Source organism: Amblyomma americanum, chromosome 5, assembly GCF_052857255.1.
Source record: "Amblyomma americanum isolate KBUSLIRL-KWMA chromosome 5, ASM5285725v1, whole genome shotgun sequence".
NCBI lineage: Eukaryota > Metazoa > Arthropoda > Arachnida > Ixodida > Ixodidae > Amblyomma > Amblyomma americanum.
Genome location: NC_135501.1, coordinates 124,899,677 through 124,917,094, shown reverse-complemented (window position 1 = coordinate 124,917,094; position 17,418 = coordinate 124,899,677). Strand labels below are relative to the sequence as shown.

Below are 17,418 nucleotides of genomic sequence, written 5' to 3'. Positions count from 1 at the left end.
TTGATGCTGGAGACTCTACAGATGATCTGTTAACAGAGGAGGAGGTGGTAGAAAGAGCACTACACTTTGCCCAGCACTCATGGCAAAATGAAGTGGACCCTGAGCAATGTAGAGCGGGTCAGACGACACGTGAAAGTGTGCTACGTCATCTGGGGGAGCTGAAACGAGAGAAGCTAGCCGACCTCTTCCTAAGACGTGCTAGAATGAGGGTGCAGCATGATGCAAACTAGGCAATGCTCCCCTTGTTTGCAACCGTGTACAGAGCTGTGGCTTTCTCTTTACATTCATTAAGGCATTACTTTATCACTTTTATTTTTGAGTTAAATGTTATCTTATTTTGTGCAAGCTGTTATATTCTGCTCCTTACATTTGACTTCACACTGTGAGCTTAGAAATTGCAGTCAATAAAATTGCACCTGGCTGTTTCATTCTTAGCAATGCAGTTGCAGTGTATTATTCAACTCACTTTCTGCTTCACAGTACTTTATTGCAAAGAGGCGAAATGACAATATTCCATTGTGCTCCAAACACAAACAAAACAAGCTGTAAAAAATAAAGTAGGAATCCGTAACATATGGTTGTGGATGGAAAAGTTAAAAACAGCTGTGAACTGCTCCACAACTCTGTGTAAACAAGAAAATGATAAAGTAACACAGCTGCAGCTTAACAGCAATAAATAAAATATTGATAAATATGCTGACTATTGTTATAGTAGACTAGTAGTGTAAACATTGCCAAGATGTGACGATGTCTTCTCAGTCTTCGTGATGCAAAATTTTCTTCAGCGTTTCCATGTGCTCTGCATGTGCCCTAAGCAATTCCTTATGACGTTCTTCTCTCTTCTTCTCTCTTTCTTCTTTTTTGGCTTCATTTTCTTGGACAATTTCTCTCATTTTCTCAAAAAATAAGTCCATGTGCTTTGCTCGTGAAGTACTTGGCCGCATGCTTCTATCTGCTTTGCGCTTTTTGCACGGCCTGACTGTATCTGGTTCCTCCAAATTACTTTGACACAGATCCTCGGCTAACAAACCCTCAGATGCAGTATCAAGCTCTGCAGAGCCCTGACTACTATGGGATGAACTTCGCACATGTGTTGCTGTGTTTTTGTAATGGACATTTCCAATGCCTCGTAGCACCTCGGGCTCCAAGCTATCATCAATGGCCCTTATAGCGGAAAATTCCTCTTCAAAAGTTGGCCGACAGGGAGCTTGTCCCGACGTTTTGTTGACCTTCTCTTCGCTCTTCTTTCTTTTAGCTACGGTTTTAAATCGAGTTTCACACTGTATTGCAGTGCGCTTGGTTCCAAGGACCTCCTCTATCTCACGAGCAATCTGCTCGTACATGGCGCGCTTTGTCCGGAACCTCATCAGAGGACCCACTTTCGGCGTATACAGCGCATATTTGTCAAGGAGGTACTTCGTTTCCCCAGAGGTCCAGGGCGCTGTGTGGAAAACAAAGAGAATACTAATACATTTGGGTGTACTTGCGGGCCTCGGCAAAACAGTGACGCAGAAATTGAACAGCTACTTAATGCCAGCTACTGCAGTACATGCTTAATGCTACTGCAGTACAATAAAATCGATTTTATGCACAGCAGCTTCACATTACTCCCTGCAATGCACAACTTTTTAAGCGCACAATGCCCAACTGCTATAAAATGGCCATGGAAAATATTAAATATATAGTAGTAGTAGTATTTTTATTTGGCCATATAATACAATATGCCCTCGAGGTAAGGCAAAAGGAGGAAGACGAGGAAAACCTCCTGACGAGGCCTACACCCCGAATAATGCATCGAACAGTGGCCGCATGAAAAAAAAAACACTTTCAAAACAAGCAACAAAAGTTATACGATAGAAATAGCAAACACTGAAAAAACGATGCAAAGATAATAAACAGCAATTGGCAGAAAACATGATACGCACACTCGGCAGTAAAGGAAGTAATGCAAAAGACAAAATATACAAAGTTAGCTGAATTTATAGAGGAAAAAGAATCTTCAGTTTTTTCTTAAAACCAGATACACTATGACTTTCTACGGCGATTTTTATTAGAGACTGATAAGCATTACACAATGTTACAAGGTTACCTATAGTTTGTTTTCCATAGTTTGTTCTAGGTCTTTCAGTGGATAAGGCGACCGCACGTAAACCATACGTAAGATTTCTTGAATTATAAGCATTTTGGAAAGACCTGAAATTATGCTTTACTTTATAAAAAATGTGAACAGCCAAACTCAAATTGTAGGAATGAAAGAAAGTGCGAACATGAAATGTTTCGAAAAGATTATTTTCGACAACTGGGCTTGAACATAATGAGCATAGAGCTCTTTTCTGAAGAGAAAGAAATTTATACGAATCAGTCTTGTTGCAAGTTCCCCACACCAGGTTGCAGTATACAAGATGGGAATGAACAAGGGCAAAGTATAATATTCTTCTAACCTGTAGTGGAAGTAGATGCCTAATACGATAGATAACACAAATAGACGAAGAAGTAAACGTGGGGAAGGGCGCACTAGTGCTTGCATTTGAAATATTCCACAATCTCCATATTAGCAAATGAAGTCCGTGGAAACAGGCTAGACCATGCAGACGCTTCAGCATACCATTTGGTGGAGCATCCATGCTACTTGGCTGTCCATGCTCTGGGCTTGAGTACTGAGGCTCATCAGATGTGCTTGGCTGGCTACCTGAGAGAACATGAAGAAGGCAGGATAGTCATCATATGATCGCTCAATGCGACGACCCTCACCCACACCGTGTTCTATGTTTACCAACATCAGTGTGTGAGGAAGAGCAGCATTAATTGGTCCCGACCTATAAATATGCCTATAAGTTGATATCAATACAGCTGAAGAAAACAAATCTGATACATTTTTTTAGCGATGTGAACGACACAAAGTGGCCACTTTTTAAGGCAATAGCACGATTTTTTTTTTATTTCCAATATATTTTCATGCGCGTAAAGAAACTGGGTGAGCAGTTAAGAAAAAATAAAGCGAAAACAAACGAAAATTAGATGCTGGCGAGGAAATACAAGCTGGGTCATTAGCTTTCCCACGCAGCGCTCTTGTCACTGTAACCGCTAGATAAGTATTATTTCGTAATTTATGTTTAACGCTGACAACTGTATCTATCATCGACCAGTTCGTTGTGGAGGCCCTAATATGCCACGTCATTGAGGAGTGTCAACAAAAACTGAAAAGCAGAGAGCTTGACGAAACGCGCCTGCATATAACGTGCTACGGAGCACGCAAGTGGAAGCGCAGGCGAACAGCGGCAAAGTAGGAAGAGAGCGAAAATGATTCATCCAAACGCAAACATATGCGACTGGGGTTTAGATGCAAATTAACCTTCCGTATGTCGCTTGCGCAGAACATCTTTCTTGAAAATAGCCCACCATTTAGGCGCCAACACCACAGCGAGTTGTTGCTGCACGTAAGAAATTTGGTGCCAGCACTCGTGTTTGCACGTTTACATCAAAGCAACTGGTGCTGAGTTTAAAATGAATGCATTGCAGTCGCTGTAAACTTACCGTCCAGCATTGCGTACAGTAGCTGTTCTGCCGTAGACGGACTCGAATCCCCGCCGCCGTAAACGGACGCCATGTTGTTTGTTGCTGAGCGGCGAAACCGCGAAATGTTGGCGCTGCTGTCGAGCGCTTCCGGCCGCTCCGAAATGCACCCTTGTGTTCGGCTGGGGCGCCGTACCTCCGGCTCGGATCACGACCCGCCCGCAGATTGGTTTGCTCCTGGGTTGCTCTGATTTGGAGCCTCAAAGCGACCAGCCGAAGACGCCATTAGTGCTGCGGCACGGACATGCTTCCGCTTCTTCACTGCGCAAGTGAGCGCAAGCGGTATGTCGTCCACGAAGACGCAATGCTGAACTTCCCGTTGAACATCGAAGACTTGGACAGAATAATAAAGTGTTCTGCAGCCGCGTTTTGCAGCCGTGTTTTCCATGCTAACGCGTCCTGCTCACATTTGTAAGTGATCCACGCACTGTTCTCGCTGCGCTCGAGCATGGCCACCTTTCAAGAGCGGGTGCTTGACGCCTGCTTTTGGCACGCTCCTGCTGATTTCGAGTCATCGGCAACATTAGGCGGCCTCGTGCTGTTGTTACTATCGCCTACGCCTACCTGCGCAATGAACCGTCATCATCCACTGCGCAGAAGACGCCACCAGCAAGGGCTACAGTGCCCCTGGACACCCTGCAAGCACCCATGAAGACAAGCGCTCATCAGGATTTGCCGCCGTGTTTTCGATAGTAACGGGTCCTGCTCACATTTGTGGGTGAGTGTGCCCGCCTTTTTGCGGGCGCTACCTTTTAGTTAATGGCTGAAAACCCCACCTGTGCATTGTTGACGGGGCATGGGTATCGATCTGTGCACGTATCGTGTCCGCATAGGCTCTTTTGTCGTATGCGATAGAGGGACGAGCTCACAGCCTCCGGTATAGTTGAGCTGATCATGTCTGCGCCATTTGTGGAAACTGAGGGGGGGTGGGGGCGCCTACTTATTGCCGTGTTCTGTGTCATGCACGTACTGGTTTGTGCTGGCAACGTGGAAACAAATCCAGGACCAGAAATATCGGAGCATATTCTATCCCTTGTGAAAGAACTAGCCTCGTCATGTGAAAAGTTAAAAAAAGTAAACATCTAGCTAACAAAGAAATTCATACGAACGTCAAAGAAATCAAACGACGTCTCTCAACACTTGAGGATCGCCTTGCTGTTGTCGATGACCAGCGCGATGTCATCAACAACGTGAACTCAACGATAAATGAATCTCGGGCTCAGTTAAAATCAATAGAGTCAAACAGAGCAGGAAAATCTTGTCCTTGACAACCTGAATAACCGGATGCGCAGGAACAACCTGGCTTTTAAGGGCATTGCTGAAAACTCACAAGAAAATTGAAAACACACAAGAAAGGTAATCACTGAATTTATATCGGCAAATCTTGACATCCAGGCAGAATAAATTGAACGAGCTCACAGAGTAGGACCGTAGAAAGGAGATCACATCCGCCCAATGTTGTAAAGTTCTTGAACTTCAAATACAAGCGTAACATATTAAGGAACGCTCACAAATTCATACTTAGAGGCATCTCGGGTCTGGATTGAACATCTATCACCACGAATTCAATTCATACGAAAAAAGCTCCGGGATTATGTGCGCGCGCAACCGGAATCTGATACTGAAAAATATAAGCTTCTTTTTGACAAGGTTCTATTTAGAAAGAAGCTGTATGTATATGATAGCTCGCAAGATCGGGTAGTTTTACTTGAGAAACGTTAAACGGCCAGCACCGAATGACGTAGAAACAATAAAGTTGAAGGGGCACAGTCCTTCATCGTGTCCAACTCCGAAGAGTGTTATACAAACAAGACAAGCTATGCGCTCTCAATGAATGTTGTGCTGCCGGTATTATCCTTGGCACTGAAACTTGGTTATCGTCTGATGTTACTAACAACGAGCTTTCACTATCAAGCTGTTTCACGTTGTTCAGAAAAGACAGACCGACTTCTCGTTGTTGCAGTGTTTTAATTGCAGTCAAAAACTGCTTTCAAGCTCGCATTGTAGACACCGGCTCCGACTTGGAAATTTTGTGAGCTGTGGTGCACTTATCGACCTCTGTTAGCTGTGAAATCGGTGTATGTTACCGTCCGCCGGATGCACGGAATCAGTTTGTTGACGACCTCAGCTAATCACTCAGTTTTCTTGAAAACAAGTACCCGAACGCAGAAAAAATCCTGGCTGGTGATTTCAGTTATCTCGAAATAGACTGGCGGGCGTGCGCACCCACTGGTGGTACAAGGCAACGCGAATGTATGAAATTTCTTGAGTTACTTTCCTTGTTAACTCTGATCCAAATCGCATCTTGTCCAACGCGTGGAAATGCCGCATCAGATCTGGTGCTGAGAAATGAGCCAAAAGTTATGAATGTAAACGTATTAGAGTGCATTAGCGACAATAATACTTTACACTGCGAGTACGCCCTACCAAATTAAAAGCCTGAAATGCAAAATAAGGTCATATACGATTATACTCGAGCAAATGTCGATAAAATCTTTAGCGAGCTTTCGTCATTTTCCGAAGAATTCTTAAACACATTTCTTTTTCGTGAAACGCGAAATACTGGAGAACAGCCCATGACAAGCTAATTGAACTGAAAAATAAATATGTTCGAAAAATTATCATTACCCCATAAAATAAAAATACATGGTTCACTTCACAAGTAAAGCGATGCATCAATAAAAAGAAGCGTCTGTACTCTAAAGCAACACAGAATACCCCGAATGGTGATTGGGAGCGTTACAGGAATCATGCAGCAGCATGCAAAAAAAGAGATTGAAGCACCTAAAGACAAATTTTGTAATCACGATACATCGGCTTTAATAAAAAATAATACCAAGAAATTTTGGAAAGTAATAGATCCCAAGTATCCAGCAAGAAATTTGTCAATTATAAAGTATGATAAACACCCTTCGCCATCACAAGCAGCAACAGAATTTAATTTATTGTTTAGTTACGCATTCATTGAAGAGATGCCAGTCCCCCCTGATCTTAACTTCAGTTCTATTAGAGCCACCATGAATAATCTTATCATCACGCATGAAGGGGTAGAGAAAGATATTGACAGACTACAAATTAACTCGTCGCCCGGTCCAGACGGTATATGCCCTGAACTGCTAAAATTAACAAAACTATTGTATATCACATTTTTACTGCCTTGTTTCAGCAATCTCTTTACACCAGGTGCGTACCTGACTCGTGGAAACGTGCTCGTGTTACTCCTATATTTAAATCAGGTTACCAATCTATGCTAACAAATTACTGGTCTATCTCGTTAACTATTATACCTTGAAAACTGTTGGAGCATATCATATCATTGGTCATAATGAAATACTTAATTGAGCACAACTTCTCTCCACTAATCAACATGGTTTTCTACATGGTCATTCGTGTGAGACGCAGTTGTTTGAAATAATAACCGACCTTCATCATGCAGTGCACGCTAAATTAAGAAATGACGCTGTATTTATTGATTTCGCGGAAGCGTTTGATAAGGTACCTCATTATTGTTTTTTACTGAAGCTAAATTCTCTCAACATTTACAAAAAAACAGCGCGCACTTTGACAGGGACACGATTAAGACACGACACAAATGAGCGCTGACTGGCAGCAGAAGTTTATTGCTTGGAACGAGGCATATATACAGTTCCAACAAAAGGAAAAAAAATACACAACCATTCATAGATTCAAGTCATTCAAACATGCCGCACAAAACAGGGACGATAACTAAGATCATCATTCCCCCCCTCCCCGATAAAAATGCCAGTTCTTTGGGACCAATCGATAAAGAGGAGCTGCTGACGCAGGCGTCTTTTCACCAGGCGATGTGCGCTGCTTCAATTATATCACGTGTTAGTTTGTTACTGTGCTTAGTTAAAACTTGTGTGCGAGTGAACTCAGTGTGGCAAGTTTTGCTGTCACTGTCTCTGCAGTGGATGCCAAGTTGCTCTTATACAGTGTTATGCACATTGTTGTTGTGTCCCGTTCATTGAGGCATCTCCCCGTCTGACCTACATAAAGCTTGCCACATGACAAAAAAATGGCATGGACTACACCTTCTTCACAGGAGACGAATTGGAAATAACAAAAGATCAGCAGTCACAAGTAGCACAAGAATGTGAACAAAAATATGGCTCGCGCAAATCAGTAGGTTACAGCAAATACAATCAAACAAATTAATAGTCATTTAACACGAAATTATGAGCAAAGAATAAAAGTAAGCATAAAAGTAAGCATACCACGCAAACAAGCATACCACGCAGACCAGGTCTGTTTGAACTACCTCATAAGCTGGAAAGAATAAACGGCAGGGCGCAAGAATTACATGTACTATGTTACCATCAAGTTAGTTAAAGCCGATTTAAACACAGAATGGTCCCTTATTTCGACGACCGATCGGGGAAGGTGTTTCCATTGTGCCGATGTGCTGGGGATGAATGAGTTGTAAAAGTGGTTTGTTTGGCATGAAAGAATACCAACTTTATGACGATGATCGATCCGAGCTGAAACGTAGCAAGGTAGCGTTATAAATTTTATCTTAAGGATTGGGTTATCATTGTAAATCTTATGGAATAGACAAAGGCGGGATATATTTCTACGTTGCGACAGTAGTGGGAGTGGTAAGCTGAATTGAAGAATCACTACCTGCTTTCGCACGTCTGCTCGCTTTAACTAAGTTAAAACCCTACTACATTTTTACTGTCAGTCTCTCCATCTAGGGGTGTTGAGAGAAGAAAGCCAGGTGAGGAAGGCTGCCTCCCTGGCGGAGACCCCGAACCTCTCAAACTGCTCCGTCTCGTGCTTTGAGAAAGCGATACGGAAAGAACGCGGTGGGGTGGGATTGGTTGTGAGCGAACACCAATCCACAAGCCCCGGCTCCAGGGGACACTGCAGGGCCGGGTAGCCGTGTCAACGCTCGCGCAGTGTTGGATTTTAAGGTCATGCCGCCGTGCCTTCCAGACAAGTTCACTGATACCTCCTCATCTGAGACACATAAAAGGAAAGCTCGCGGAAGGCACTTCAAAAAACACAATCATAATTGGTTGTGCTTAACGTCCATAACCGTCGGGCTTGTGTAGTGGCGGCACAAGCTATTTAGGGCGAGGTCAGAGCTTTGTCGGGATAGTAGACGACATAAGTGATGCCTCTTGAAGCACTCTCAAATGTTATCTCGCCACCTTGTCTTTCGGCACGAGCTGAGTGGCTGCCTTTGCCGCGATTCGCGTACTATTCTGGATGTTTTTTTTGGGGGGGTTAAAACCAGATGTGTTCCAAACAATAACTAATTTTACCACAACTGCAAGTAAACGTCGCAGGTAAAATTATATTTAAACATAGGTGGCTCCAACTAGTAGTGTACGTAGCATTCTTTTTCGATCAGTAGCACTTTACTTTGAGACAGTTTCTTAGGCACTCTACACTAGTGGACACACTAAAGCCGATAATTCTCATGACACTATTCTTGCAAGTACCAAGATAGTTGTGAAGCTGGAATGTACAGGAGTATAATGGTCTCCATCCCCATGCCTCTTACTGGATCTACAGGCTCAGCCTAGCGCTGAGCTTAGCCAGGAGGACACAAAAACCAGGCGGGCAGCGCTGCATGTCACTTTTGCTATGAAGCGAAGATCTGCCTCTGGCAGGTCACGCTAGCCGTGCCACGATATTTCCAAACGAACAGCTTCGCCAAAAAGATATCTAGCGCAATTCACACCCATGAGAATTCAAAGTAGAAAATAGGCACCCCTTCTGGCCAGTTGTGACATCATTCACGTGGAAAATGTAAAAAGAGAACAAGTCCGGTCGAAACCATGAAAGTGGTAGTTCTAACTAATGGTCAAAGTTAGAAATAAGCGTGCAAAGAAGCTACCAACGAAGACAAAGTGTCTATTGAATGTAGCTTCCGCAGAACGATTTCACTGCTCCTTCGTGAGTTACGCGTGTTAAAATTTATTTTCTTCTGCAAGATAGACCATGTTCGGCGAACTGTGTCGTATTTGAAGGGACATTTGCTGCGTTTGCTCGCAGCCGACAAAGAAAGAGGGTTCCTAGTGCTACCCTCTCAATTTTACGTCAAGAAAGGTAGGGAAGATATTTTGTCTTCGTTTTTTGTGGCCAAGAATATTTACTTGAAAAAATTAAAGCTAAGGTCAAGAAAGTGTACAAAAACTTAACCTCGATTTGTTAACGAAGGGAGCCGATAGAGGCAAAGGACTTAGTTCACAAGTGGTTTGTTAGAGCAAAGACCCACAAACCAGAGTGTCCGATTCGTGTCATCGTATCTGAGGGAGGCACTTGGCAGGAAACTGTAGCCGTTTTTCTAAAGAAGATTTTAAATTCGCTGACGTTCGACGATCCTTACCAGGTAAAAAATTCGCTGGATGTAATCCAGTTTTTAGAAACTAACAAGAACAAAGAACTGATGGCCTGCTCTTTTGATGTTAGACTTCTATTGTTCATTACCACATGATGAGCTTTTCGCGTGCATAGAAGAATGTATTTACAAGCAAGGATTTATTGAATTACAAAGCAATAACGGCATTTGCGTCGCGAGCTTTTTAGACCTACTTCACATGTATTTAACTTCTACTTTCATTTCTAGACGGCGAGTTTTACCCGCAAAAACGAGGAGTTTGTATAGGGTCATGCATAGCTCCCGAACTTAGTGATTTGTTGTTAGCACAAAAGGATAGAAGGCTTCAAGAAAAATTGATATGTTCTAAGGTTGTACAGTGTTTTCGATATGCTCATGACTTTCTTGTTCTTACAGATAAAAGTGTGTAAAATTTTGCCACAGTCTTTATGCATATCAAAACTATCTTTATTCAGTGCCTCTATCCCCTCATACTAACTCTTGCAGTGCCAGAGAATCATGTCATCCGGTTTTTAGATATCAAGCTCAGGTTAATGCACCTTCACACGTGTTGGTCTTACGAGCCATGAAGGAGCAAGCCATTGCTACCCTTTACGTCACCTCATTCTAAGCTGGTTAAACGTGCCGTGGCGAAATCATGCTTTCAAAATGCGCTTCACAAATCTTGCATGCACTCCATGCAAGATAGCTTCTTTCACCAAACTGATCTGCTAATAAAGGCTGGGTATCCCAAGCAGCTGCTAGTGCCAGTGTCAGAATCTATTCTGAGTAGTTTGAACAAAAAAGAAAAGGGGAACGGGTAGGCTCAGTGACGCGAAAGGAAGAAGAAAAAACCACTGTTGTACCTTACATTCATCATTTCCCCACATACTAAAAAGATAGCAAATAGAGCATGTGTCAAAGTCATTTTTTCGGCTCTTGATAAGCTTGGGAAGATATGCAAAATGGTTAATACCGATTTCGTTCCTAGAGACAGCGACATCAATCATGAAAACCAATTCGTCTCCTGTGAAGAAGGTGTAGTCCATGCCATTTTTTTGTCATGTGGCAAGCTTTATGTAGGTCAGACGGGGAGATGCCTCAATGAACGGGACACAACAACAATGTGCATAACACTGTAAAAGAGCAACTTGGCATCCACTGCAGAGACAGTGACAGCAAAACTTGCCACACTGAGTTCACTCGCACACAAGTTTTAACTAAGCACAGTAACAAACTAACACGTGATATAATTGAAGCAGCGCACATCGCCTGGTGAAAAGACGCCTGCGTCAGCAGCTCCTCTTTATCGATTGGTCCCAAAGAACTGGCATTTTTATCGGGGAGGGGGGGAATGATGATCTTAGTTATCGTCCCTGTTTTGTGCGGCATGTTTGAATGACTTGAATCTATGAATGGTTGTGTATTTTTTTTCCTTTTGTTGGAACTGTATATATGCCTCGTTCCAAGCAATAAACTTCTGCTGCCAGTCAGCGCTCATTTGTGTCGTGTCTTAATCGTGTCCCTGTCAAAGTGCGCGCTGTTTTTTTGTAAATGTTGAGAGAATTTAGCTTCAGTAAAAAACAATAATGAGGTACCTTATCAAACGCTTCCGCGAAATCAATAAATACAGCGTCATTTCTTAATTTAGCGTGCACTGCATGATGAAGGTCGGTTATTATTTCAAACAACTGCGTCTCACACGAATGACCATGTAGAAAACCATGTTGATTAGTGGAGAGAAGTTGTGCTCAATTAAGTATTTCATTATGACCAATGATATGATATGCTCCAACAGTTTTCAAGGTATAATAGTTAACGAGATAGACCAGTAATTTGTTAGCATAGATTGGTAACCTGATTTAAATATAGGAGTAACACGAGCACGTTTCCACGAGTCAGGTACGCACCTGGTGTAAAGAGATTGCTGAAACAAGGCAGTAAAAATGTGATATACAATAGTTTTGTTAATTTTAGCAGTTCAGGGCATATACCGTCTGGACCGGGCGACGAGTTAATTTGTAGTCTGTCAATATCTTTCTCTACCCCTTCATGCGTGATGATAAGATTATTCATGGTGGCTCTAATAGAACTGAAGTTAAGATCAGGGGGGACTGGCATCTCTTCAATGAATGCGTAACTAAACAATAAATTAAATTCTGTTGCTGCTTGTGATGGCGAAGGGTGTTTATCATACTTTATAATTGACAAATTTCTTGCTGGATACTTGGGATCTATTACTTTCCAAAATTTCTTGGTATTATTTTTTATTAAAGCCGATGTATCGTGATTACAAAATTTGTCTTTAGGTGCTTCAATCTCTTTTTTTGCATGCTGCTGCATGATTCCTGTAACGCTCCCAATCACCATTCGGGGTATTCTGTGTTGCTTTAGAGTACAGACGCTTCTTTTTATTGATGCATCGCTTTACTTGTGAAGTGAACCATGTATTTTTATTTTATGGGGTAATGATAATTTTTCGAACATATTTATTTTTCAGTTCAATTAGCTTGTCATGGACTGTTCTCCAGTATTTCGCGTTTCACGAAAAAGAAATGTGTTTAAGAATTCTTCGGAAAATGACGAAAGCTCGCTAAAGATTTTATCGACATTTGCTCGAGTATAATCGTATATGACCTTATTTTGCATTTCAGGCTTTTAATTTGGTAGGGCGTACTCGCAGTGTAAAGTATTATTGTCGCTAATGCACTCTAATACGTTTACATTCATAACTTTTGGCTCATTTCTCAGCACCAGATCTGATGCGGCATTTCCACGCGTTGGACAAGATGCGATTTGGATCAGAGTTAACAAGGAAAGTAACTCAAGAAATTTCATACATTCGCGTTGCCTTGTACCACCAGTGGGTGCGCACGCCCGCCAGTCTATTTCGAGATAACTGAAATCACCAGAATCACTAAAGTGGTAGTATGTTGTCTCTTTGCAAAGACAACACATTGACGTTGTATGAAAATGCGAAGTGAATGATTGCAGCTGTGCGATTCTGAAGTCGTTTGAGGTTAGATTTCAGGTTACTTTTGATGATTATCTCAGATGGGGGTTGGATACTTTAGTTCAGGTCTCATTATGGCACTTGTTTGCTGTTCAAGTCTTTTGGCCTACACGTATGTGGAGTTTCAGGAATCCTGGATTTTTTAGCCGATGCTACAATGTTGATAATTCGTGCATACCCGGACAGATCATTCGATATTGTAAGGCTTAAGCACTAAAATGACTGCACATATTTTTCCACAATGCCTTTTGAATAATTATAAGTAAAATATCCTAAACTCCTGTTGAACAACATGACCTTACATTTCAAGGGGCTAAGGGTAACTAACAACTGATGGCACCATTCTTGCAGAGTTTTTTCATTCTGAAGAATATTTTGGTGAGAAGGTTTAGTCACCGCAGGATAACTGACACAGTCGTCACCCATAAAACGTATTTAGGCCGGCACATCGAAAACAAAATCGGTATTGCGTATCAGGAAAAGTGGGGGACCCTAGACGTTCTCTTGTGACGCGTCGGAGGCTATGGGTAAGGCGATAGACGGCTGAATGTACTGAGTGCAGACTGAGTGCAAGTCGTAACAAACGGCTCTAACCACGTGGTTTTATGAAGATGTGAAATCAAGATGCAGATTTTTTGCAGCAAGTGCTTTTAAAAAACTTTATCGAGAGATTTGCGTAATATGATCTAACTGCTTCAGTCTGGAGGTTGCAATCAAGATTTGCACACAGGCTATGTAGAACAAGTGCGAACTGCGTTCACAAGGAAATCCTCTCCGAAAGCAAAGCTGTGAATTTCGAAAAAGTTAGCAGTATCTAAAAAGTTCATGATCTGTGAGTATATGATGTGTATCACGTGTGTGACAGGTAGAGCGTTAATAGACACGAAAAGGACACAGTGGTTTGTCGAAAGAACGCCGGTAAGTGATATTCTAGTCGAAATCAAGAAGAAATGGGCTTGAGCAGAGCATATTCTCTGAATGCAAGATAACCGATGGTTCTTAAGGGCAACAGACTGGACTCCAATAGAAAGAAAGCATAGCAGGATGCGGCAGAAAGTTCGGTGGCCGGGTTAGACTAAGAATTTTTTGAAGACAGGGTTGCCGCAGTTGCTGGGCGCAGTTAAGCTTATGATGATGACGACGTATTCTGCGATCTTTTCTTTAGCGTACCTCCTCGCAGATGATTTCGCGGATAGGATCCCACAAGCTGTCGCTGTTGGTGATCATCTGTCCGAAAGAATTACAGAAACATAAGCACGGTGGTTGTACTGCCGAGTTCGGAAGCTGACGGTCTTATCGCTGGTGCAGGCTTCTTGCATGAATTCCTCGACGGTTTTTGGCGGCTGGCGGATGAGTCTGTCATTGAGTTGTCCTCGATGCCACGCTATAAAAAATGAATGTTTATTTCTTTGGTCCTCATGAAGACGGTGTATTGAAAGAGGCACTTGACCACTTCGGCATAATAGTCAGGGGGCTGTATTTTGAACTCGAGGAGTGTTCGGCTCTTTCTTTCCTCACGACACTGGTGATAACCTTTCAAAAGTTCCTTCTTGAATAGCGCGCCTGTCCTTACGGGCGAGTCGTGGTTGTCATACCACTTACGTGCTCAGCCTTATAGTGAGACAAAATATGTGTCCAATTGTAGCCGCATCATGCTAGTTGTTGAATGATTCCACGCGCTCAAACTGGTCCAACCGTTTTCCGGGGTCTTCGGCTCGGGGTCCATTGAAAGTTGGCGGCACCCGCGGCTGGTGCGGTATGATCGGAGCCGATATCTGTGGCATGGTTGGGATGCTTGTAGCAGCGTCTTTTCCCTATCGGGTGCTGTCCGGCAGGGTCTTGAACTCAGGCTGCTTTTCGTTGAGGCGTTGGCTGGTTCATTAGACATGGGTACGCCCTCCGGAGCAAAGCGCAGAGGGCTGGCTTCACTACTTAAAGGGGGTTCCCGCTACATGGGCGGACACCTCGTGCCTCCACCAGAGATCAAGAAGTTGTCATGTAACATGAAGAGAAAGACGGCGAAAATGGCTTCTAAACAGTATTTTTACTTGGGCTTATTGCGCCCACAATGGACTGAATCACTCGGCGGCGGCACAGCGACATGCGAGCTCGGCGGTCGTCGAACAGTATCCCCGCCACTCTCAGTCATGCTCAATTTGAAGCTGATAGGAAATTTTTGAGATAACGCAGAATGGGCTCCACTTGGATGTGATCAATCGATACAAGTCTGGTTGCGTATGACATAGCAGACAAAGGAATAAAGCGCCATGCCGGCAGCTTTGAAGAATAAATAAAAAACACTAAAAATTCGTGGCAATATAATGACAGTCGATTGCACTCAGCCAGGCGTTCAGTAATTGCCTGTCAAAAACTCTCGAATGAAGCATTACTTAGTGCATAGGTTGTCATGTCACACTATCTCTCTTTCCCTGGTATGCCGGTCCAGACAGTCCCGCAAATTGGCTGCTACAGTGGTATTTCGTTTCTAATACCGGTGCTTCGGTTACCTTTTGAGTTATAAAATGAAATACGTAGTCGGCAGGGAATTTTAAGAATGAACATGATATATTTTGGACGTTTGCATAAATGAGCAACTGGTAATATATCCCACTACAAACCCAGCACCTCTAATAAAACAATCCGAAAAAAAAAACTAAACTCTCTGCTGAAATGGCGAAGATTATGTATGCAAAACTGAGAGAAGTTGTATTTTATCTTTTGGGGGTACTTAATTGCGTTTCGAATTTATTTTCCACAGGTGTAACATTTTCTGCTTCAGCCGTCAGCGTGTATAAAAATTCCTACCGTTCAGAAAAAAAAAACAATGTTCTGTCCTCGGTGAGAGAGATTAGAGCGCTGGCGTGAACTACTTTTGGTATGCAGTTATCATACTGACTCTAGAGCAAATGATTCGCTTCATCCCATGCATTCCATTTGACAACGAATGAGGGCGGCACTGATCAAACTGCTGTTTCACATCATTTTATGTTCACGTCTTGCAAAAAGCTCCCTCTCGCTGAGCAACCTGTAACAGCTGAAACGTTCCGTTTGAAACGTCTTGGACGGCACGTAGCGCCGGCGCCGCCGCGGTGGCTCTGTGGTTATGGCGCTTGGCTGCTGGCCCGAAAGACGCGAGTTCGATCCCGGCTGCGGCGGTAGGATTTCGATGGAGGCGAAATTATAGAAGCCCGTGTACTGTGCGATGTCAGTGGGCGTCAAAGAACTCCAAGAAGTACGACGTCCCTAATAGCCTGAGTCGCTTTAGGACGTTAGACCCCAATAAACCATAGACTTAACTGTAGCCCCTACGGATAGCCTGTTTCCACTGTCACACTGTCGACTCACATTTGTTTTATAACCTTTACGGCTATGAAGGTAAACGATGGAGTAATATCCAGAACAAATAGTATGCCCACGCGCTAGCTGTTGATCATTCGAGGGCGCAGGGCTGAACATCGCGACAAATTCTCAGAATATCGCTGTTTGTTGTGCGAAAAGAGGACGCTGTACAAAGAGGATCGTTCCGTCTACCTCAGAAATTACTCCTGTGTACGGCCTACATTGCGCTCATAAATCTGAACGTCTGTATGATGGCTATAGCCAAATACTGCAGCAAACCACCGGCATACTTCATTTTTCGTTCGCAAAGAATAGTTCAATTTTTTTTGCTACCTCAGAGCGAGCCCGCAATGTGGTTCGTTATTCACAACACCGGGTTTGACTTTTTGCTGACCAGACGCGTTTACACATCTGCGCTTTATAACAAACCATTAAGATAAACTGCGCTGGGCAGTGTTATGTACCACGCGAAGGCTAAGTGTTTTAGAGAGAAAGCTTCGAAACGTCGGCGTTGCAAAGAACTCAGACCCTCTGCGTCCTGTCTCGTTTTCCGCGTGTACACGTTCTCGGCCCGACATGAGGTTTAAAGCTAGTGCTGGGTCTAGTGCCAGGCGTTCAGTAATTGCCTGTCAAAACTCTCGAATGAAGCATTACTTAGTGCATAGGTTGTCATGTCACACTATCTCTCTTTCCCTGGTATGCCGGTCCAGACAGTACCGCAAATTGGCTGCTACAGTGGTATTTCGTTTCTAATACCGGTGCTTCGGTTACCTTTTGAGTTATAAAATGAAATACGGTGTCGGCAGGGAATTTTAAGAATGAACATGATATATTTTGGACGTTTGCATAAATGAGCAACTGGTAATATATCCCACTACAAACCCAGCACCTCTAATAAAACAATCCGAAAAAAAAACTAAACTCTCTGCTGAAATGGCGATGATTATGTATGCAAAACTGAGAGAAGTTGTATTTTATCTTTTGGGGTACTTAATTGCGTTTCGAATTTATTTTCCACAGGTGTAACATTTTCTGCTTCAGCCGTCAGCGTGTATAAAAATTCCTACCGTTCAGAAAAAAAAAACAATGTTCTGTCCTCGGTGAGAGAGATTAGAGCGCTGGCGTGAACTACTTTTGGTAT

The 17,418-nt window shown here is 43.0% G+C and overlaps 1 long non-coding RNA gene across 1 annotated transcript; it reads right to left on the bottom strand.

The window, feature by feature from the left end:
* Window positions 1-1,374: 1,374 nt before the first annotated feature.
* On the bottom strand, window positions 1,375-3,797 carry LOC144134999 (uncharacterized). The gene is made up of 3 exons (XR_013315332.1): window positions 3,535-3,797; window positions 2,606-2,689; window positions 1,375-1,441 (listed from the first exon to the last, which is right to left on the bottom strand). It is a non-coding gene; the product is annotated as an uncharacterized LOC144134999 (long non-coding RNA).
* Window positions 3,798-17,418: the final 13,621 nt, after the last annotated feature.